Genomic DNA, 25,021 nt, shown 5'->3' with positions numbered 1-25,021 from the left:
GATGGAATTACAAATTGAATAAATGAAATTGATCTAATATCTAGTTGTTCCATTTGTGTGACTGGAAAATGCACCTCCAAAGGAAGAAATGTCTGGATGCCTTGGTGCAACCCAGATGAGTTCAGATGCACGAATAGAATTGGCTGATTCGGTAATTGGTTGTTTTGACAAGAAACAAATTGTCTTCACCCTAGATGTCTAGATTAATATGACATCTTATTTTTTCTTCCAAGCACCAACTAGGCACACCCTTGATGACCAAGATGCCCTGATTTCTTCAAACCATTTCTACTTGCCAACATTGTATTTACTTCAAAAGGATTTTTGTCCTCATTCCTTAGAATTTGGACCAAGTTCCATATACCACTAAAAACCCCTCTAAGAGTGCTATCCAACCATTAAAGTTTCCCGTACTTTTGAATTTTCTACCCATAGACAAAATTCCTTCAAAAATAGGATACTAGGCTATACATTAAGTGGTAAGAAAATACAACACGCATCAATAACATCATCAACAAGCTCCCCTTGAAATTGTCATAACTCGACATAAATGACTAAATTGACATCAATGACAATAAATTCTACCTTACTCAACAATATCCCGATTTGGAATTGATGGAAACACCACCAAACATTGCAAGGAATTGATGGAAACGCCACCAAACATTGTAGGTAATTGATGGAAGCATCACCACTTGGAAAAATCCCCTTGCCAAATTAAATAAACTACTACTATTTTCTCACTCTCTATATTCAATATCTCTATACACATTTCATCTCATTTCCAATGTTTTCACACTCTCCCCCTTTGACATTGTTGGCTCGGAAGAATCATCAGGGAAAATACCCTAGGTTCAGGCACGAAGGCCAACAATGGTTCGCTGTAGTCTAGGACAATGCTAGCATTTTCACCTCACCCTGAAGGGTAAGGAGTCTCACCCGAAGCATGCTCCGACCAGAAGGGAGAAGGGTGCATCATGGGGTCAAGAGAATAACAGTCGGGCACATGTGATCATACACATATGCGTCCATAATACATGAAACAAAGATAGCGATACCCTAAACTCATACTCATGGATCCATCATGAATAACACAGAACTAACAACATTCTAGTATCAATCTAGTAATCACCATCTTGATGCAACAAGTAGACCATTTAAAATTTTAATAAGCCCACAGAACACGATACGCAGTACATTATAAGTCTCGATAACCATCAACTTTGATTACATTAAAGCAACAGGACAGATTACATCAGAACTCAGCATCTCACCATACATAATACATAGAATACCCGGCTTAGTAGCTTGGGCCAGATCGGCTCTGCAACCCAGTTCCTTGGATCCCATCTCTTCCTACTTTGGTCTCTACATCTGTATACCTCCTTGGCAACCAAGTCCTCCTGCGTCTGGCGGGTTCAAAAACAACCCCTTCCTTTCTGTTCTTCCCCTTTTTATATCCTTCCCAGTTAGTTGAACTGCTAGTTCTCACTCAGCTACTTGCTCCCTTGGCTGCTTTTGTGCCTTCCCATCTCCTCGGCTGCCTTTGCCTTCCACTGCCACTTTTCCATCACTCCCCCACAACTGCTCATTCCACCACCCAACCATTGTTGCCATTTTTCCTTTCCCACCCTACGATTGCTAAAAACTAGTCAAATTTTTTTCAAAATTAATGAAGGCTCCCACAGGCCCCAACCACAATTTCTTGACTCATCCCCGAGTCAAGTCATTTCGACATTTGGCATCTCTGTTGCTACTTCCATGAGTTCTACGGGTGGTGGCTGTGTTGGTACCGGTGCTATCTCCACTGTCTGTTGTGCCGACACCTCTGTTGCTATGATACTTTCTTGTGGAGTAGGCATCTCTTCCATCTCAATCCTAGCTTGTGGCATGGCATTTGTTTCTATGGCCCTTTCTTGACCTTGTGGCTCCTCTGTTCCAAACAAAGGCTCCAACTCTAGGACTCCTATTGTTGTTTGCTGCCTGAACCCATTGTATAGCTAAATTTCTAGGTCACATTTGGTGAGGATTGCGTTGGTGCTTTGTGTGAATGCCTCTACTAATTGTGATGTTAAGGTTTTCGGATGTTGGCTCTGCAGGTCGTCCCATTGTTGGCTACTTGAGTCACATGCCTCCTTCAACAGTAGGACCTACATTCGAACTGGGGGTTGCAGGTCTTGGCTTATTCTTTTCGTCTTTGCCGATTCCTCCTCAATTGCGTCAACTTGAGCCTAGAGGACATCGATTTGTTCACTTTTTTGCTGGATGTTAGGTAGCGGATCCCCCCATAGCATGTTTTTGGGGCTTGAAGCCCGAGTTTTGGTCAAGTATAATGTAAAGACCCAGCGAAATGTGGGAGCAAAGTGTGAGAGTCTAGGGTTGTCCACCCTAAGATAATGTAATTTAATGTAAAGTGTGTTGGACTACCCATGGTCTGCGGACCATGGGATTGTATAAATAGAGTGAGGCTCTAAGTGTAAATAGATTCTAAGTTTTGATAAGTAACAGATAGATGCGAAGGCATGGTTAGAAGATAGAAGTAAATCTAAAGTGTATTGGGTCGTAGTAGTAGGTAGAGGCTCTGTAGCTGAGTGCGCAGAGGCCTAGTAGAGTCTATAGCTGAGTGTGCGGACCCTTGCGACTGAGTGCACAGGGTGGAGTCAGGTCTGTAACTAAACTTGAGTATTAAGATAAGATTGATTTTGAATATTATGCATCTACTTATAGATATGTATTTTCTATGTTCTGGTTATTCTTTATGCATTTATATTGTTTTCAAGTACGCGTGCTAATCTAAAAGTTGAACAAGTAATAAGAACATTGGGCCCGCACAAAATAAGTTAACCACTAATATAATAGCATAGTAAGGATCGGATCAGAATAATACGAAGGTATGCATGGGTTGCAAAGGACAGAAAGCTACGCAGAGCAGCGCAATGCGCAAATTAGGATCACAAACCTCCATAACCCTCATCAAGACATCCCTAGGGTGCAGAAACCTAGTTCTAGCACCCTCCCATACTACCTCGGGTGAGACCTCAATCCGCGCTGTGCAAACTATTGCTGAAAGGGCCAATAATACTGGGATTTGCTTGGCTAAACTCATGGCTGAACCTGGGTTAGGCCCCATGTAGCCAACAAATGGTTCCATTTCCAGGACCAAGATCTACCTAAGGGATATCTGATGTCATACCATTGGAACCCAACAAAGAAGGAAATTGAAGAGTTGTTGGACAAGAAGATTCATGAGTTCGTTACACAGGAAATCAGAACTTCAAAGGTATCTGAGAAAAGGTGGTTGGATCACTACGTGTATATAGAAATCCACGAGATCTTCTTCACATCCTTTCCTTCTAAACTATACGAGTGGATCACAAAGTTAGCCGACAACCAGTGAAGTTGTAATCTCAACCAACTGATAGTGTGGACTCTGAAATTAGTGCGCAAACTAGAGGCATAAGAAGATAAGATCGCGCGAGTTGTGGACCATTGGCTCGGCCAGATAATAGGGGGATTCATCACTGAGTTTGCGATAGACACGACCGTGAGCTACAATGAAGCAAAATGACATTTTCTCAAGGGATCATGAGGTAAGTACATTAAATATTTGAATACTTGGATTAAGATGCTTTTATGTGAAAAACGGGCTATGTGAATACATTAATGTTTGGAACAACACGGAGCAGAAAGATCTACAAATGTAGCAGGGAATTAGGAAACAATCCCTTAATTTCACCTTCACGAGAGAGCGAAGAAGAGCTCGCTCGGGTCTCTCTGAGAAGTACAGCCAGTTTGATAAGGCAACATATTCCGCAATTACCACCCCCACCCACACCACTAGCTGCTTCACCTTCCTCACCTCCATCTCCACCCACTCCACCTCCATCACCCCATAGTTCAGCATGGCGGGTGCAATCAAGCTACTCGTATTCAGAGGAGTAGAGAATGAGGATCTGAATCAGCTCTGGTTCATGGTAAGAGTGGTGTGGGAAGCACAAGGGGTCACGGATGACAACATTAAGAAGGCTACATTGGTGAGCGCACTGCAGGACCATGCGTGGACATGGTGTTGGCATTATGAGACAAGTGTTGTCCTTGATGGAAAATCACACAAATGATAAATTATAGTGCAGCAAATTTATTTGATAAATTATAGTGCAACAAAGTTTCCTTCATGTAGAGAAAAGTTCATGCACTTTTATGCAGAGAAAAGTTTATTCCATGTAGAGAAAAGTTCACGCACTTTTATGCAGAGAAAATTTTATTTCATGTAGAGAAAAGTTCACGCACTTTTATGCAGAGAAGAGTTTATTTCATGTAGAAAAATGTTCACGCAATTTTATGCAGAGAAAAGTTTATTCCATGTAGAGAAAAGTTCACGCACTTTTATGCAGAGAAAAGTTTATTTCATGTAGAGAAAAGTTTATTTCATGTAGAGAAAAGTTCACGCACTTTTATGCAGAGAAGAGTTTATTTCATGTAGAGAAATGTTCACGCACTTTCATGCAGAGAAAATTTCCCTTCATGCAAGAGAAAAGTTCACGCACTTTCATGGTTGGTTCATGGTATTAGTCCGACAATTTTTGATCCTATGGTTTTGGTCCGTGGTATTGCATCCAAAAGTATTTATCTCACGAACTTTCATGGTTGGTTCATGGTATTATTCCGACAGTTTTTGATCCTATGGTTTTGGTCCGTGGTATTGCATTCAAAATTGTTGATCCCAAGTATTGGGTCCGTGGTATTGTGTTATTATGGTTTTGGACCATGGTATTGTGAAAGGACTAAGGCTATAAAAGAGGAAGGAGATCATTTGGCAAAGCATCATCTGAATTATTGAATATCTAGATCTGGAATACTGTGATTGGGTTATGGTACAGATCTGGATTTGAGCTAAAGAGGGATCTCACCGGTTGATGGAGAACGAGATCTAAGGATAGATCGGGATCAAATGGTTTGAAATGAACTATCTCTATATAGTTGATTATGCTTATTCTAGATCTGTATACTGACGCTTGTAATGATCTGAACTGGGTATAACTTGAGTTTGAAATTGCTGCAAGTCATGTTTGAATATTTATAGATCTGTATGCGGGTTGGCTTTGGTGTAAGTGCGTATGTATGCAGGTTTGGTTCATTGTAGTAGTGTATACAATTTGAGCTATGATATTTGAAGTCACAGGTGGTTCTGGTTGTTGATGGGTGCTGATGACTGTTTAAAGGTGTCAGTATTCTGCATATCCTCTTTGATTGATTATGTTTAGCTTCAGTATTGATGGATGAGAACTAATATTGGATCAGGATCATAATGACTCATATTTATGTGATCTGATGGACTAGATCTGGGTGCTAACACATGTATTATCCTTGTATATGTATTGATCTAGTGTTGGGTGATTCAGAAGATTGACTGATTATGTGCTTCAATGATATTAATGGGTCCAGTATGAAAATTGGATGAAACGTGGCCTTTCAGATTATGTGTTGTGCTTCAGGAGTATCCAGTATGAAAATGTATGAAACGTGGTACCTGGAGGAGAGAAGATTGTAGGCCGGTGCCTACGTACTAGTATCTTAGCTAGTACAAGAGCTAAGGGGGTGGCAGCTCCCTTCTAGTAGCAGTTGAAAACATTGGAGCATTGTAGCAGGTAGCAGCCTGCGTACTAGTAAATCGATCGGCTTGTACAAGAACTATGGGGGTTGTAGCTCTCTGCAGGTAGAAGCCTGCGCACTGGTATAAGACTACACCAGTATAGAAATATTGTAAAAGGATTTTCTTATTAAGAAGAAGATTGAGATGACTTGCAGCAGGTGGTTTTCTCCCACATTGGGTTTCCACCTTATATCATGGTGTTCATGTGTGTGGCTTATGTGTGATGATTTGTTCTATTTTACTGCACCTGTTTACTGTTAATATGATTGATAATGTTCTAATGCACTCATTAAGGATCAAATAACTGAATCATAAGAAGTTGTGGAAGTAGCATATATGAATCTGAATATGGAAATGAAAAAGTTTTATTGATGTGATAATACTGATTCACCCCCCCTCTCAGTATTATTTCCAACAATTGGTGTCAGAGCAGGTCCTTTGGTAGAAGCTTGATCGCTTGAAGGAGATCCGTGGAACAATGGGAAAGAAGCTTAAGAAGAAAGCTCATAAGAAGAAGAAGACATCTCAGAAGAACTATGACAGTGGGAGAATCGATTGGGGATTAGGTATAAGAAGCTCTTCAGATTCAGATTCAGATTCGGAATCATTTCAGAATGAAGATGAACTATCAGGTATGAATTTGCTATCCTCTGATGTTCCAGCTCTCTATCCATTTGGAAAAGATGGAAGTGATAACGAAACAACTAAATGTGCTCTTATGGGTGAGGAAGAAGGATATCAAATAGAAGCAGAATTTAATAGGCTGACAAACAAAATTAGTGAACACGAAAGACTTCTGAACATAAAGAGTGGTGCCCTCAAAGAAGCTGTTACTAGACAAAAGGCTCAGCGAGAGTTATTCAAGGAGAAATATCAAAAGTTGCAGGTTGAAGCAACATCTCTAAGAAATGAAGTCAATGAAAAGAACACAACCATCAAGAAACTCAGAGATAGATCCAGTTACTATGAAAGTCTTGAAGCCACGATCCGCTCTCTAAAGGAAGATCTTGAAGAATCAAAGAAGCAGAATAAAGATCTAGTCCAAGATATTGAAAAACAGGGAAACGAAGTTATCAGCTTAAAATCTCAGCTAGAATGTGCCTTCAGAATTCGTCAAATGTAACAGGATCTGAATGAAGAACAAGAAAAGGAGATTCTCAAGCTAAAGCATCAGTTGGAAGAAGAAAGGAAAGCTGAAGAAGACATGAAGAAGCAATATCTAGAAAAAGAAGAACAACTTCAGGTTGAGGTAAATATCTTGAAAAGTAAATTAGAAGAAAAGGATAAGCTCTTGCGTTTTCAAGATAGTACTAAAGTCTTGGATGATATTATTAATAGTCAAAGATCTCCTGCTATCAAAACTGGTCTTGGCTTTCATGAATCTGTTGAAGGTGAATCTAGTTCACAAGGTGAGGCAAGGAAATCTAAAGAGAAATCTAAAATGATCAACAAGGAGATAAGAGAGATGAAAGGTCAATCTCATCATCAACCAAGGAAAGAAATTCTTGAAAGAAAATCTTTTACTCCTCCTATGAATAATGTTGAATGTTATGTATGTCATAACCTTGGACATGTTGCAGCCAGATGTAGAAGAAGAAGGGTTCAAGATCATCAAACAAACAGATCATCTCAGTCAAGGTACTTTAATGGATATTGCTTTGCTTGCAATATGTTTGGTCACAAAGCTGCTGATTGCTACAAAAGGAATATGAAACATGTAAGGTGTTATGCATGTAACAAGCTTGGACATATAGCAAAGGAATGCAGGAACAAAGCATGGACATCACACCAAAAGGAGAAAACATCATCACACTTGAAGATATGGAAGAAAAAGGAAGTTCAGTCAGAAAGTGGCGGCACAACACATTATACAGACATAACAGAGGGAGCTGGAAGTGTAAAACTTCAGTCTCCTACGCAAGCTTGATAAAGGGAAGTTGCATATATACGCGAATTTGTTACTGCATAGTCGCGTATATGATTGTTTGAAGAAAGGCAGTAGGGACAGATTCAAGAAAAGGATCAGTTTTGCTCCAATTGATAATGGTTGCATTTTGCTAATGATGTGTGGATATGATGGTTAGAAGTATTTTGGTATTGCTGATGTCTTGATACTTCTTATTAATATGCATGATCATATCTGACAGATGGCACAGGTTTAGGGGGAGCATATGCTCTTAATGCATTGTTGGCATTATGGTTAATAGTCCTTGGTGATGATGCTTATATGGATAAATGATTCATCTTGCTATGATATGGTTATGAGTTGTTCAGATGATTCTTGGGGTTACATAGTTGATATTTAGATCAGATTTGTGATTGATTCTCTAATGGTGCTTACATGGTGACCTTCATAAGGATAAGGAGCAGTACATAATTCACATCTTCTTTACTTGATGACGAGTCACTCATATGCTATTATCGTCATATGCATAAAGATCATATACTACAGTTATGATGCAAGCACATATATGGATGAGGATTGTTGGCTGGATACATGGATGATTATTCAAAGTTACATTGTTGGAGACATGATGATGATGAGTTCTTACCTATATGATGATAGGTTGTTTCATATGTTGATTGATGCAGATATTCCCAATTGATGATACTTGGTTCATGCAGATCTGGATGGCTATGGTGTTTCTCACATATGATAGAATGTGAATGATTCTGTATATACAGAATTCTGTTCAAAAGGATGAGTTGATACGGACATACCTTGATGATTCATGCACTAATACAAGTTGCTGGTCTAGTTGCTGTTGACAGATGCTATGGAGCAAATCATACAGTGTTGTTGCTGATGTTTATCATGATCTTATTTAGGTGTTTGGTCTTTGTTATAAATGTCATGTATATCATTCGATGTAAAGGTCATATCAAGACTCATGATGTAATAGTGTGTCTCTATTTATTGTAGTCATTTGATGAGATCTCTTCAGGTCATGTAACGGCCTATGTTGGTTTCCCCACTATGCCTGGGATGAATGATGTTATTCTCTTATGTTATCATATGTAAACTTTTGGTATATCACCATTGTGATGGGAGATAGATGTATGTATGAGTCTTTGGTGATAGGAAGGTCATTTATGATGTATAGAGTCATGTTCTTCTTGTAGAACATCTTTTTGCAGACCTTGCTTACAGTCAGGGGGAGCATGAACAACATATTTCAGCAGAGCAGAGATTTCAGCATGGACAGATTGGTGCACCATGGCATATACAAAGGGGGAGCTCATTTAGAGATTTCAATAGGTACTCAGGGGAAGTATGGACAACAAAGGAAGAGAATATCTTGGTCTGCCCTCTGCCCTTGATGTCAAAGGGGGAGAGTGATTTGGTATTGTTGCCATCAAGTCCAAAGGGGGAGATTGTTGGCATTATGATGCATGTGTTGTACTTGATGGCACCAACTCGTAGAAGATCAACTCACTTATATATATCTAGATGAATCTACGGAAGAGATATCAGATGTGACAGAATGCATGGGATGCCGGAAAACTCAAAGGAATCAGATGACAGTTCTCAGTATGACAAGTTAGCTTTGCCATCAAGTCCAAAGGGGGAGATTGTTGGCATTATGAGACAAGTGTTGTCCTTGATGGCAAATCACACAAATGATAAATTATAGTGCAGCAAATTTATTTGATAAATTATAGTGCAACAAAGTTTCCTTCATGTAGAGAAAAGTTCACGCACTTTTATGCAGAGAAAAGTTTATTCCATGTAGATAAACGTTCACGCACTTTTATGCAGAGAAACGTTTATTTCATGTAGAGAAAAGTTCACGCACTTTTATGCAGAGAAGAGTTTATTTCATTGTTTAGAAAATCTTCGGCAAAATCACATAATCAATCTTTTGTCGACGCGTTTCGAACCAACCAGTGTGGTCCAACTTGTCCTGACGATGAACCACACTGGTTGGTTCGAAACGCGTCGACAAAAGATTGATTATGTGATTTTGCCGAATATTTTCTAAACAATGTTATGGATCACAGAAGTCTAAATTCCTTAGTTTATTTCATGTAGAGAAATGTTCACGCACTTTTATGCAGAGAAAAGTTTATTCCATGTAGAGAAAAGTTCACGCACTTTTATGCAGAGAAAAGTTTATTTCATGTAGAGAAAAGGTCACGCACTTTTATGCAGAGAAAAGTTTATTTCATGTAGGGAAAAGTTCACGCACTTTTATGCAGAGAAGAGTTTATTTCATGTAGAGAAATGTTCACGCACTTTCATGCAGAGAAAAGTTCCCTTCATGCAAGAGAAAAGTTCACGCACTTTCATGGTTGGTTCATGGTATTAGTCCGACAATTTTTGATCCTATGGTTTTGGTCCGTGGTATTGCATCCAAAAGTATTGATCTCACGCACTTTCATGGTTGGTTCATGGTATTATTCCGACAGTTTTTGATCCTATGGTTTTGGTCCATGGTATTGCATCCAAAATTGTTGATCCCAAGTATTGGGTCCGTGGTATTGTGTTATTATGGTTTTGGACCGTTCTATTGTGAAAGGACTAAGGCTATAAAAGAGGAAGGAGATCATTTGGCAAAGCATCATCTGAATTATTGAATATCTAGATCTGGAATACTGTGATTGGGTTATGGTGCAGATCTGGATCTGAGCTAAAGAGGGATCTCACCGGTTGATGGAGAACAAGATCTAAGGATAGATCGGGATCAAATGGTTTTAAATGAACTATCTCTATATAGTTGATTATGCTTATTCTAGATCTGTATACTGACGCTTGTAATGATCTGAACTGGGTATAACTTGAGTTTGAAATTGCTGCAAGTCATGTTTGAATATTTATAGATCTGTATACGGGTTGGCTTTGGTGTAAGCGGGTATGTATGCAGGTTTGGTTCATTGTAGTAGCGTATACAATTTGAGCTATGATATTTGAAGTCACAGGTGGCTCTGGTTGTTGATGGGTTCTGATGACAGTTTAAAGGTGTTAGTATTCTGCATATCCTGTTTGATTGATTGTGTTTAGCTTTAGTATTGATGGATGAGAACTAATATTGGATCAGGATCATAATGGCTCATATTTATGTGATCTGATGGACTAGATCTGGGTGCTAACACATATATTGTCCTTGTATATGTATTGATCTAGTGTTGGGTGATTCAAAAGATTGGCTGATTATGTGCTTCAATGATATTAATGGGTCCAGTATGAAAATTGGATGAAATGTGGCCTTTCAGATTATGTGTTGTGCTTCAGGAGTATCTAGTATGAAAATGTATGAAACGTGGTACCTGGAGGAGAGAAGATTGTAGGCCGGTGCCTAAGTACTAGTATCTTAGCTAGTACAAGAGCTAAGGGGGTGGCAGCTCCCTTCCAGTAGCAGTTGAAAACATTGGAGCATTGTAGCAGGTAGTAGCCCGCGTACTAGTAAATGGATCGGCTAGTACAAGAACTATGGGGGTTGTAGCTCTCTGCAGGTAGAAGCCTGCGTACTGGTATAAGACTGCACCAGTACAGAAATATTGTAAAAGGATTTTCTTATTAAGGAGAAGATTGAGATGACTTGCAGCAGGTGGTTTTCTCCCACATTGGGTTTCCACCTTATATCATGGTGTTCATGTGTGTGGCTTATGTGTGATGATTTGTTCTATTTTACTGCACCTGTTTACTGTTAATATGATTGATAATGTTCTAATGCACTCATTAAGGATCAAATAATTGAATCATAAGAAGTTGTGGAAGTAGCATATATGAATCTGAATATGGAAATGAAAAAGTTTTATTGATGTGATAATACTGATTCACCCCCCCCTCTCAGTATTATTTCCAACACATGGTATATCAAGCACTCTAATGATCACCTAAATGCAAGAATAACATAGATCCAGAACGCAGTGAACATAAAATTCAGTCGGCTGAAATGAGAGACATAGTCAATCATCGAGTTCAAAGAGATCGCGATGCTTCCAGGCGAGACCCTCTGGGATCTAGATCAGCGACTGAAGAGTACGATCCGCGAGGATAATATGATGCTCATGGATGTGAAGCATCGCACATGGTTTGTGGCATCTCTAACACCGCACCTGAGGACAGCGTTGTTGCAACAAAAACTTTCTACCCAGGCCGAAGCGTTAGAAATGGCGATGAGGTTACATGAGACACCAATACAGGATCCAGGGTTGGGAGTTCAACAAATCCACGTGCAACTACAAAATCTCCTCATGGAAATGCAGAGCTTGAACCAGGATAGGGCAGCACGGCCAGAGGCGCATGAAGAAGTATGTTGTGTAAAATGCAAAGGCCAGGGCCATGACAAGGATCACTGTCCAATACTCGCGAACTACTTGGCAGGAGGGGGCCCAATGCCGTTGAGACTAGAGGCACAGGTAGGGCCGAGTGTGACACACACATTATGGTGCATGATCTGTCAGGTAGGAGGAAAGCACACGATGGATAGTTGTCATTTGTTGCAGAAGTATACACAAACTCCCTATCAATTGTTTTGTAATTTCTGCAGGTCAGTAGGCCACGACGAGTGTACTTGTCGCAGCTACGAGATAATGATGGATCGTACCCCTGCATACAGGATGCAGACAGAAACGCGAACCCTCAACCCAGTTGTAGGGATGGTGCACACTAGATTTCGGGGGCGAGGTCGAGGACAAGGAGGAATGGGGCCAGGAAGGGGTCGCAAACAGTTAATTTGTTACAATAGCAAAGGACTAGGGCACTACGCCAGCAATTGTACCAACCCGATGAGAGTATCCTGCTCATATAGTGCTCAGTTTGATCATGAAATGGTAGATTATCCTACGTTGATTGCACATATGCATAAGAAAGGGGTACTACAGCCTTGTCCGACTTAGAATATCCAAATGATGAGGTCTAATCCACACGAAGAAGATCCAAATGTGAACATAGTGGTCAGAAGCGGTGTGACTACAGGGGAGGATAAGGGGAAGCAGCCCAAGGAAGATACATGTGTTTGCAAGGCTCCTACAAAGGAACCTAAGTTTGACTTAGAATGCGTAAAGGAGACGTTCATGGAAGCTAAGAAGAGCTTCACGGAGGCCTCCATTTCAGGTAGTAAGGATCAACCAGAGCTAGGGATGGATCCTTCTATGCTTACCACCTTTTGGAGACATGCATGAAACTGCTGTGCAACAATTAAGGGACTACAGGAGTTGATCACTAGGTGCGTAGGGTCAGGGGAATTGCACGTAGTCTAGAAACTGGGAAAGCATGCATCACGCACCAGGAGGGAAATGAGATTGATGGCGTAGATTGGCGAGTATGAAATGGATTAGGTAATCCTAGACTTGGGTTCAGAAGTGAATGTGTTACCAAAGCAGACATGGGAACGCATGGGCAGGCTCGCGTTACAGTGGTCCCCTATTCAATTATGAATGGCGAACCAACAAAATATTTTTCCCATGGGGAGGTTGCAAGGGGTAACAGTTGATATCGAAGGCATGAGCACACAAACAAACTTTGAAGTAAGAGATTATTAATGACAACAATCCTTATCCCGCATTGCTAGGAATATACTGGGCCACTGATATTAATGGAGTCATCAATCTGAAGAAGCGGAAGATGATATTTGAGAAAAAGTCCCTACAAGTAGTAGTTCCTCTAGATCAAGCCAAAGGGGTGCACTACATTGAACCTTTGCGCAATGATGGAAGCGACGATGAGCTAGATTGTATCTACAAGATAACTATGCAAGATCAGGATTGGGTGAATCCAATTGTAGATGGAAGGATCTCGTGGGAGCGTGCAAATTCTTGCACCTCGGATTCAGATGAAGAAGATGAACATTGGCACAATCGATTGAATGAAGTTACAATGTTGAATTGCAAAATGATGACTAGTGTTGGCTTATTGGGCCCTGACCCAGTTTCAGAAGAGTTTTTAGCCAAACAAATCTCGCACTACCAGCCCTTTCAGCAACATTCCGTGGAGCATGGACTGAAGTCTCACTTGAGGTAGTATGGGAGGGTGCTGGAACTAGGTTTTCGCACCCTAGGGATGTCTTGATGAGGTCTGGAGGGGTCGTAACTCATTTTGCGCACTTACACTATTCCACGCAGCTGTCTGGCCTTCGTGAAGATCCGCAATGGGGGTTTCTTAGATCCTTAGTATTATTGTAATTATTAAAGATTCGATTTATTCTTTAAGGTCTCTAATCGAGCATTTAACAGTTAAACCCAGTGCACGCAATCATAAATCTTAAATATACTTACAAGACCATAACATAAGAATAAACATTTAGATCTGTGGTCAGATACACAATAATTCCAAAATACTTATCTTTATTAATCTTCCGTTCAGTACAATCCAATTCCACCGTACACACATAGCTGCGGACTCTACCAGGGCTTTGTGCACATAGCTGCAGAGCCTACTCTAACCACTACCACCCACGGCTCAGACTTACAGATTCAGAGCACTCTCGCTTTCACAAACCCATACCTTTAGATCTCTATCAAATCTGTTCTCCAAAAACTGCCTTCTAAACCTAGATCCTTGCTTTATTTATACATTTCCATGGTTTGCAAACCATGGGCAAGCCGAAACATTCTAGATTAACCTATAATATTTTAGGGCGGACTACCCTTAGACTTGGCCCATTAAAATTTGCACTCCACACACTTCGTGGAACCTTTACCGTACTTTTTCCCACAATGCGGGCTTTGAGCCCCAAAACCATTACACAGGGGATCCGCTACCCAGTCCGTTGACATACGTCATAGGCCTGACAGTACACTTCTAAATCTTGATGTAGAGTTGGTCACCATAGTTCGGTGTGAAGAATCTTCTGTGCTGTCGCCCGTCTTGCATAATTTCCTCCAGCAACCCCTTCGTGTGCTTCTACGAGAATCTGTCTTCATTCAAATTCAGGTGCATATTGTCGTAATATTTCATCATTTCCCATTTTGTAGAGGTGCCCCGTGATAATAGTGAAATTCACCATGCGTATCACCAATTCTTTCTTTTGCTGAACTAAATACCCTTGTGGCATGGTCCCTGTGGTAAAGAAGTGGATTATATCTTCGAAGTGGCCATCGGCGACGTGCACCACATAGAGATGTGCATCAGGTAGGCCTTCCTCCAAATTCGTTGGCTCGTCACCGTTCTCAATTTGGGACAGGTGATCTGGGCCTGCGTTTAGGCATCCTGGCTTTACGATGACCTAAAAATCATATTCTTGGAACAGTAATAGCCATCTACAAATGCACCCCCCCCAACACAGGCTTGTTCACTAGGTATTTTAATGTAGAGTGATCGGTATACATTTTAAAGTGCCCCACAAGTAGATAGTGGTGGTATTGCTGGAGCACATATACCATTGCCAATCCCTCGCGCTCAGTAGTGGAGTAGCTCTTTTCTACATTAGACAGTCACCGACTCGTGAATGCGATTGGGTGATCAATACCTTCCTCTCCTTCCTTCATGAGTATGGCACCCAACGTGATACATGACGCATCCATGTGTACATGAAATTCAATTGTTGGAAATAATACTGAGAGGGGGGGGGGTGAATCAGTATTATCAAATCAATAAAACTTTTTCATTTCCATACTTAGATACATATACGCTACTTCAGTTAATGGAACCCGCGTGTATATGCAACTGTGTCTAATGCAACTAGCGTATATCCAAAATACTTATGATTCAGTTAATCCATTAAATGTTGATCTTTAGTTAGTGCATCAGAACTTCATTAACCATATGAATAGTAAGCAGGTGCAATAAAATAGTACAGATCATCACACACAAGAAGCACACATGAACACCATGATATAAGGCGGAAACCCAATGTGGGTGAAAACCACCTATTGTAAGTCGTCTCTATCTTCTTTAAATAAGATACTTCATTTTACAATATTTTGTACTGGTGCAGTCCTTTACCAGTACGCAGGCTTCTACCTATTGAGGGCTACAACCCTCTCTCTTTTTCCAGACTCTCCTAGATGGGAGCTACAACCCCCTTAGCTCTTGTACTAGCTGATCCATTTACTAGTACATAGGTGCCTGCCTATTGAATGCTCCAATCTTCACTCATTCTCCAGCTGCTACCGGAAGGGAGCTACTACCCCCTTTGCTCTTGTACTAGCTGATGTACTAGTACGTAGGCGTCGGCCTATAATCTCCTTTCATCCTCCAGGGACCACATTTAATACATTTTCAGACTGGATACTCCTGAAGCACAACACAATAATATGAAGGCCACGTTTCATCAAATTTTCATACTGGACCCATAAATATCATTGAAGCACAAAACAATCAATACTAGCATCATCAATTTCTGAATCACTGAAACACTGAAACCCTGTAAACAACACAGTCACCAGAACACAGAGCAGAACACTGAACTCTGCAACAATATTTAGAACCAACTGTACCATCAAAATCATGCATCAGAGTGCATACGCTACTTGGAAGTGCCGAACCAGCGTGTATACGCAACTTCACCAAAGCGAACCAGCGTATATGTCATTAATTACTTATTCATAACTTCGCTGCACTTCCTGACTTCAGTCATACGCAGATCATTACATATACAAAGGTGATATATGTGTTAGCACCCAGATCTAATCCATCAGATCACATAAATATGAGTCATTATGATCTTGAACCAATATTAGTTCTCATCCATCAAAACACAATCAACCAATCTGAATATGCAGAATACTGACACCATTAAACTATCATCAGAACTCATCACCAATCAGAACCACCTGTAACTTTAGACATCATAGCTCAAGTGGTATGTGCTACTACAATGAACCAAACCCGCGTACATACACGCTTACACCAAAGCCAACCCACGTATAGATCTATAAATATTCAATCATGACTTGCAACGATTTCAAACTTAAGTTAAACCCAGTTCAGATCATTACATGCGTCAGTATATAGATCTAGAACAAACATAATCAATCATATAGAGATAGTTTATTTCAAACCATTTGATCCCGATCTATCCTTAGATCTTGTTCTCCATCAACCGGTGAGATCCCTCCTTAGCTCAGATCAAGAAGTGCATCATCAACCCATAACCTGCATACTGGATCTCATACTTCTTCAGATATTCAAGACTTTTTCGATGCCCTTGCCTAGTGATCTTCTTCTCCTTTTATAGTATTAGGCCTTGCTCAATACCATGGTCCAAAACCATAACAAACCAATACCATGGACCCAATACTTGGGATCAACACATCTGACGAGATACTATGGTCCAAAATCATAGGTTCAAATACCAAGGACTAACTACCACGGACCAAAAGTAAGTTTTCCAACATATACGCACTTAGTTTTCCAACATATACGCACTTTTCCTTGCGTGAAAGTGCGTGTATATGCATACGCACCTTTGTAACATCTAACTTACGTGTTTACGCAGCTCGGTCACGATGAACTTGCATATATATATTTTCTCTTCATTCTTGTAATCTGATCACCAAATCCTTACTGCTGACCTGCTGCTCTATGATCTATCATCTGTGTGATTTGCCATCAAGGACAACACTTGTCTCATAATGCCAACAATCTCCCCCTTTGGACTTGATGGCAAAGTTAACTTGTCACATTTAGAACTATCATCTGATTCCTTTGAGCTGTCCTGCGTCCCATGCATTCAGTCACATCTGATATCTCTTCTGAAGATTCATCTAGTTATAACTAAGTGAGATGTTCTTCTATGAGTGGGTTGCCATCAAGTACAACACATGCATCATAATGCCAACAATCTCCCCCTTTGAACTTGATGGCAACAACACCAAATCACTCTCCCCCTTTGACATCAAGAGCAAAGGGCGGACCAAGATATTCTCTTTCCTTGATAAACATTCTGCTATCCATACTCCCCCTGAGTACCTGCTGAAATCTATGAATGTGCTCCCCCTTTGTATATGCCAAGGTGTACCAATCTGTCCATGCTCCCTCTGAGTACATGCTGAAAGCTCTACTCTTGATGAAGTGTTCCCTTCTTGCTTCCCCTGACTGTAAGCAAGGTCTGCAAACAGATGTTCTATAAGAAATAACATGACTCTATACATCATAAGTGACCTTCCTAGCACCAAAGACTCATACATCCATCTCCCAACCAAGTGGGGATATACCAGAATTGACTCATCTACCCAACCAACTGGGTATACATCAGAAATTTACATATGATAACCAAGTACATTACATCATTCATCCCAGGCATAGTGGGGAAACCAAAATAGGCTATTACATGACCTTCATAGAAAGAAGATATACATGACATAGAGACGAAATATCAAGACTATGCAAGTCACCAATAACTACTATCAGCAGCATCAGTCAATCACTGTACAAATCAGCAACCATGTTCTCCTTCTGTTCCTGAAACCAACAATAGTTGTGATCTTGAACCAAGAGCCAAGATAATGCCAACAATGCATTATTAGAAGTTTATCTGCTCCCCCTGAGCCTGTGCCAACTGATCTCTATCAGACCCATATCAGACTCCTTTCACCCAGAGTCTGTCCCCACTGATTTCCTTCAAATTATCATATACGCGACTGTATCCACAGAAACAAGCGTATATACGCGGATACTCTTTATGAAACTCACATACAACCATTTCCAGATCAACAACCTGTAAAATTTCCTATGACAAGGTATGTCTGCATATAGATATCAACTCATCATTATAAAATCATTCACATTATAGCATATGTGTAAAACACGATAGCCATCTTGTCAACAAGATCATCCATGTATCATCACTTGGGAATATCTACATCAATCAATATATGTGAGTATCAACCTATCAACATATAGGTAAGAATGCAACTTTGAGTAATCATTCATGTATCCAACGCTATGTATCTTGAGCTCAAGATCTTTTGTCAAGGCTTCTTTATATCATCAACTTCAACAATCCTCATCCACATGAGCACCAAGAACTATAGGAATCTTGCATCATGATCTTTATGCATATGATGACAGCAGCATATGAGAGACTCATCATCAAGTAATGAAGTTGTGTATTCAAACTTTGTACTTCTCCTTATCCTTATGAAGATCACCATGTAAGCATCATATATGCACCATCTAAGAATCAATCCACAAATATGATCTGAACATCTACTATGTAACCCTAAGAATCATATGAGATTTTATCATGGAAAACTCATAACCACGTCATAGCAAGATATATCATTTAGCCATATAAACATCATCACCAAGGACTATTAACCATAATGCCAACAATGCATTATTAAAGGCATATGCTCCCCCTCAACCTATGCCATCTGTTAACTGTTAGATCTGATCATGCATATATCAGCAATAAGCATCAAGACATCATCATCGAGTTAGGATCAAAACACTTCTAACATCTTACAAGTATCAAGAGATTTCCACACATCCTCAGCAGACTGTAACTATTAACCAATAGAGCAAATAATGGACTGAATCATATCAGACCCTTTTCCTGAGCCTGTCCCTACTGCGTTTCCTTAGACTGACGTATACGCGACTTTGCAGTGTCTAACTCGCGTATATACGCGACTTCCCTTTAAGAAACTTGCGTATGAGATTCAGGACACTGAAGTTTTACACTTTCAGCTCCCCCTGAGTCTGTTATGTCTGTGCTGTGCTGTGTCTGAGTACATTGTGCTGTGCCACATCTTTCTGACTGTACTTCCTTCTTCTTCCATATCTTCAAGTGTGATGATGTTTTCTCCTTTTGGTGTGATGTCCGTACTTTGTTCTTGCATTCCTTTGCTATATTTCCAAGCTTGTTACATGCATAACATCTTACATGTTTCATATTCCTCCTGTAGCAATCAGCAGCTTTGTGACCAAACATATTGCAAGCAAAGTAATATCCATTAAAGTACCTAGAATGAGATGATCTTTCGGTGTGATGATCTTGAACTATTCTTATTCTGCATCTAGTTGCAACATGTCCAAGATTATGACATTCATAACATTCAATATTATTCATCTGAGTAAATGGCCGACTATTACTTCCATAGTTAGGAGTAAAAGATTTTCTTTGAAGAATCTCTTTCCTTGATTGTTGATGGGGTTGACCTCTCATCTCCTTGTTGATCATTTTAGATTTCTCTTTAGAGTTCCTTGCCTCACCTTGTGAACTAGATTCACCTTCAACAGATTCATGAAAACCAAGACCAGTTTTGATAGCAGGAGACCTTTGACTATTAAGAATATCATCCAAGACTTTAGTACTATCTTGAAATCATAAAAGCTTATCCTCTTCTTCTAATTTACCTTTCAAGATATTTACCTCAACCTGAACTTGCTCTTCCCTTTCACGATGCTGCTTCTTCATGTTTTCTTCAGTATTTATTTCTTCTTCCAACTGACGTCTTAGTTCAAGAACTTCATTTTCATGAGCTTGGAGTAGTTCTTTATTCTGCTTCTTTGATTCTTCAAGATCTTCTTTTAGCGAGTGGATCGTGGCTTCAAGACTTTCATAGTAACTAGATCTATCTCTGAGTTTCTTGATGGTTGTGCTTCTTTCATTGACTTCATCTCTTAGTGATGTTACTTCATCCTGCAATTTTTGATATTTGTCTTTGAATAACTTCCTTACCTTGTTTCCTTCCTCTAGTTGAGCTTTTAGTTTGGCAGCTTCTTCTTTGAAGTCACAATCCTTTTGTTCAATAGATCTTGTTGATCTCTAATTTTGTCTATAAGCCTTTTAAATTCTGCCTCTATTTGATATCTTTCTTGCTCACGCATAAATGCAAATTCAGTTGTTTTGCTATCACTTTCATCTTTTCCAAGTGGATAGATAGCTGGAACATTAGAGGACAACAAATTCATACCTGATAGTTCATCTTCATTCTGAAATGATTCTGAATCTGAAGTGCTTCTTCTACCTAATCCCCAATCGATTCTCCCACTGTCATAGTTCTTCTAAGATGTCTTCTTCTGCTTAGGCGCTTTCTTCTTAAGCTTCTTTCCCATTGTTCCACGGATCTCCTTCAAGTGATCAAGCTTCTACCAAAGGACCTGCTCTGATACCAATTGTTGGAAATAATACTGAGAGGGGGGGGTGAATCAGTATTATCAAATCAATAAAAATTTTTCATTTCCATACTTAGATACATATACGCTACTTCAGTTAATGGAACCCACGTGTATACGCAACTATGTCTAATGCAACTAGCGTATATCCAAAATACTTATGATTCAGTTAATCCATTAAATGTTGATCTTTAGTTAGTGCATCAGAACTTCATTAACCATATGAACAGTAAGTAGGTGCAGTAAAACAGAACAGATCATCACACACAAGAAGCACACATGAACACCATGATATAAGGTGGAAACCCAATGTGGGTGAAAACCACCTGCTGCAAGTCGTCTCTATCTTCTTTAAATAAGATACTTCATTTTACAATATTTTGTATTGGTACAGTCCTTTACCAATACGCAAGCTTCTACCTGCGGAGGGCTACAACCCTCTCTCGTTTTCCAGACTCTCCTAGATGGGAGCTACAACCCCCTTAGCTCTTCTACTAGCTGATCCATTTACTAGTACGTAGGTGCCTACCTACTGAATGCTCCAATCTTCACTCGTTCTCCAGCTGCTATCGGAAGGGAGCTACTAAACCCTTTGCTCTTGTACTAGCTGATGTACTAGTACGTAGGCGCCGGCCTACAATCTCCTTTCACCCTCCAGGACCACATTTCATATATTTTCAGACTGGATACTCCTGAAGCACAACACAATAATATGAAGGCCACGTTTCATCAAATTTTCATACTGGACCCATAAATATCATTGAAGCACAAAACAATCAATACTAGCATCATCAATTTCTGAATCACTGAAACACTGAAACCCTATCAACAACACAGTCACCAGAACGCAGAGCAGAACACTGAACTCTGCAACAATATTTAGAACCAACTGTAGCATCAAAATCATGCATCAGAGTGCATACGCTACTTGGAAGTGCCGAACCAGCGTGTATAAGCAACTTCACCAAAGCGAACTAGCGTATATGTCATTAATTACTTATTCATAACTTCGCTGCACTTCCTGACTTCAGTCATACCCAGATCATTATATATACAAAGGTAATATATGTGTTAGCACCCAGATCTAGTCCATCAGATCACATAAATATGAGTCATTATGATCCTGAACCAATATTAGTTCTCATCCATCAAAACACAATCAACTAATCTAAATATGCAGAATACTGACACCATTAAACTGTCATCAGAACTCATCAACAATCAGAACCACCTATAACTTCAGACATCATAGCTCAAGTGTTATACACTACTACAATGAACCAAACCCGCGTACATACGCGCTTACACCAAAGCCAACCCGCGTACAGATCTATAAATATTCAATCATGACTTGCAGCGATTTCAAACTTAAGTTAAACCCAGTTCAGATCATTACATGCGTTAGTATATAGATCTAGAATAAACATAATCAACCATATAGAGACAGTTTATTTCAAACCATTTGATCTCGATCTATCCTTAGATCTTGTTCTCCATCAACCGGTGAGATCCCTCCTTAGCTCAGATCAAGCAATGCATCATCAACCCATAACCTGCATACTGGATCTCATACTTCTTCAGATATTCAAGACTTTTTCGATGCCCTTGCCTAATGATCTTCTTCTCCTTTTATAGTCTTAGGCCTTGCTCAATACCATGGTCCAAAACCATAACAAACCAATACCATGGACCCAATACTTGGGATCAACACATCTGACGAGATACTATGGTCCAAAATCATAGGTTCAAATACCAAGGACTAACTACCATGGACCAAAAGTAATTTTTCCAACATATACGTGCTTTTCCTTGCGTGAAAGTGCATGTATACGCATACGCGCCTTTGTAACATCTAACCTGCGAGTATACGTGGCTCAGTCACGATGAACCTGCGTATATATATTTTCTCTTCATTCTTGTAATCTGATCATCAAATCCTTGCTGCTGACCTGCTACACTATGTTTTGTCATCTGTGTGATTTGCCATCAAGGACAACACTTGTCTCATAATGCCAACATCAATGTCCCATTTTGGGAAAACCAAAATGGGGGCGGACGCCATTTTTTCCTTTAGAATCTCCAAACTCTTCTTACAGTCATCATTCCAACAATATGTAGCGTCCTTTTTTAAAAATTGTTCCATTGGTGCCGTGATTTGCGCGTAGCCCTTAATAAACTTTCTGTAGTACCCTCTGTGTCCCAACGTGGTACGGAGTTGTTTGACATTGCGCGGTGCTTGCAGATTGAAGATGACAACAATTTTTGCACAGTCCACCATCAGGCCCTGTCTGCAGACCACATGGCCGAGCAAATTTCTGAAGGGAATGAGGAAGGTACACTTCTTAAGATTTAGTGCAATCTGGTGTCATCGACACATATCCAGCATCAACCGTAAGCTTGCCACATGTTTCTTGACTAGCCCAAATACAGTCCAATCATCAAAATAAACCTCCAAAAACTGATGAATGAATTCTTTGAACGCAACCACTACTACGCGTGAAAATATCGCTGGCATGTTCTTCAACCTGAAGGGCATCATAGTGTACTGAAAACATCCCCATTTGGTTGCGAAGGTGGTCTTGCTCCTATCTTCTGACACAATCTTGATCTAGTGATATCCTGAGAACCCATCCATGAACAAGTATGCTTCCTATCCACCAACATTCTCCAGGACTTCATCTGTAAATGGGGTTGGGAACGGGTCATGAACGCAGGCATCATTTAGTTTTCGAAGATCCATGCAGATTCAAATTTCGCCCTTCTGTTTTTTCTCTTGTACTATCATAGGACTCACCCAGTCAGATTCTTTGACAGGTTCAATAATTCCTGCTGCAAGCATCTTGTCCAATTCTTCATGGAATTTTTCCTTATACTTCGGATTCAAATGGTAGGGACGCTGCTTAATTGGCTTTGCATCCGGCTTCAGAGTTATCTTCATCACCCCCAGGTCACTGAGAATCCCCTTCAACTCTGTCAGTTTGGTTGGGAATAAGTCTTGATATTCGTGCAGTAACTCGACAACTTTATCCACTGTGGCATCATCCCAATAGTCCCCTAGAGTCACGTACTTCGGCTCCTCATCTGTACCAATGTTCACTTTTTTTGTTTTTAGTGGCGCTATTATGTCGGGGTTCTCGATCGACGGCCCTCGAACTTCATGGCTACCTTCTATTTCCGAGGTTTTAATGTTTCGAGGATCATCATCATCATCCTCCACTTACAGGTTGTAACATTCTAGGGCATGGCTTAACTGATGTGACCATTCTGGTTGAACGATTTCTTCTGGTTCTTATGGTAATTTGAAGATAACGGCTTTCATAATTTGCAACACATCATCAACGGTGTCCATCCATTGGTCTTCAAATAAGAATGTTAATAAAAACTCTTCGCGCAAGATATCCCATTCGCCCGTATGATGTCAGAGCTCTGTCTTAGTATACCAGTTTCTGGGGATGACGTCCAGGGTATGATAAAATAAATGTACCCACTCTAGTTGGGGATCCTCTCCATAGGCTTTTGTCCATTTTGTGAGGTGCTTGCGTGGGTCATCATGTCCATTGTATTTCTCGGTTATTCATAGCTTCGGCTTCCCAAATCTTAGCTACATCATCTTTATATAGTCATACTAGCTTTCAAAATTCCCTTCATGTGTCCCCCACCAATGCGCAGGAGTCGCGTGCAACACCCATTTTAATGCATCAAACCTCTGGTTTTCTGGTACTGCACTCTCATACTGGTGCAAGAATTCGTCCACCACTATTAGTCCATCATAGGTTGGTAGATCCCGTGCCTGGGCAGTTATGCAACACAGGGATTTGGTCATCATATTACAATTTAGCATCATCACTTCCCTCAACTGATTGTGCCATCGTTCATCATCTTCGTCGGACTCCGACAGGCAGGATTCTGCGTGCCTCCACAGGGTCCTTTCATCTACAATAGGGTGTAGTTGATCCTGGTTTCATGCAGTTATTTTGTAGATACAATCTAGCTCTTCGTCACTTCCATCGTCGCGCATAGGCTCTGTGTAACATTTTCCTTCAGTGGGGTCCAACAGAACGATCACACATAGGGACTTTGTCTCAAAAATCATTTTCCACTTCTTTAGATTAATAACTCCATTCATATCCATTGCCCAGTCTATTCTGAGTAACGTGGGGTAAGGGTTACTGTCATCCACAATTTCTATTACCTCGAAATTTGTTTGCGTGCTCGCACCATCAATATCCACTATTACTCCTGTTAATCTTCCCATGGGAAAGATCTTTTGTTGGTTCACCATTCGTAATTGAATGGGAGACCACTGTAGTGCAGGCCTGCCCATGCGCTCCCAAGTCTGCTTTGGTAATACATTCGCG

The sequence above is a fragment of the Pinus tabuliformis genome, chromosome 6, assembly GCF_031772625.1.
Source record: "Pinus tabuliformis cultivar Carrire ecotype Pingquan chromosome 6, CPIR1, whole genome shotgun sequence".
Taxonomy (NCBI): Eukaryota; Viridiplantae; Streptophyta; class Pinopsida; order Pinales; family Pinaceae; genus Pinus; species Pinus tabuliformis.
This window is presented reverse-complemented; position numbering follows the sequence as displayed.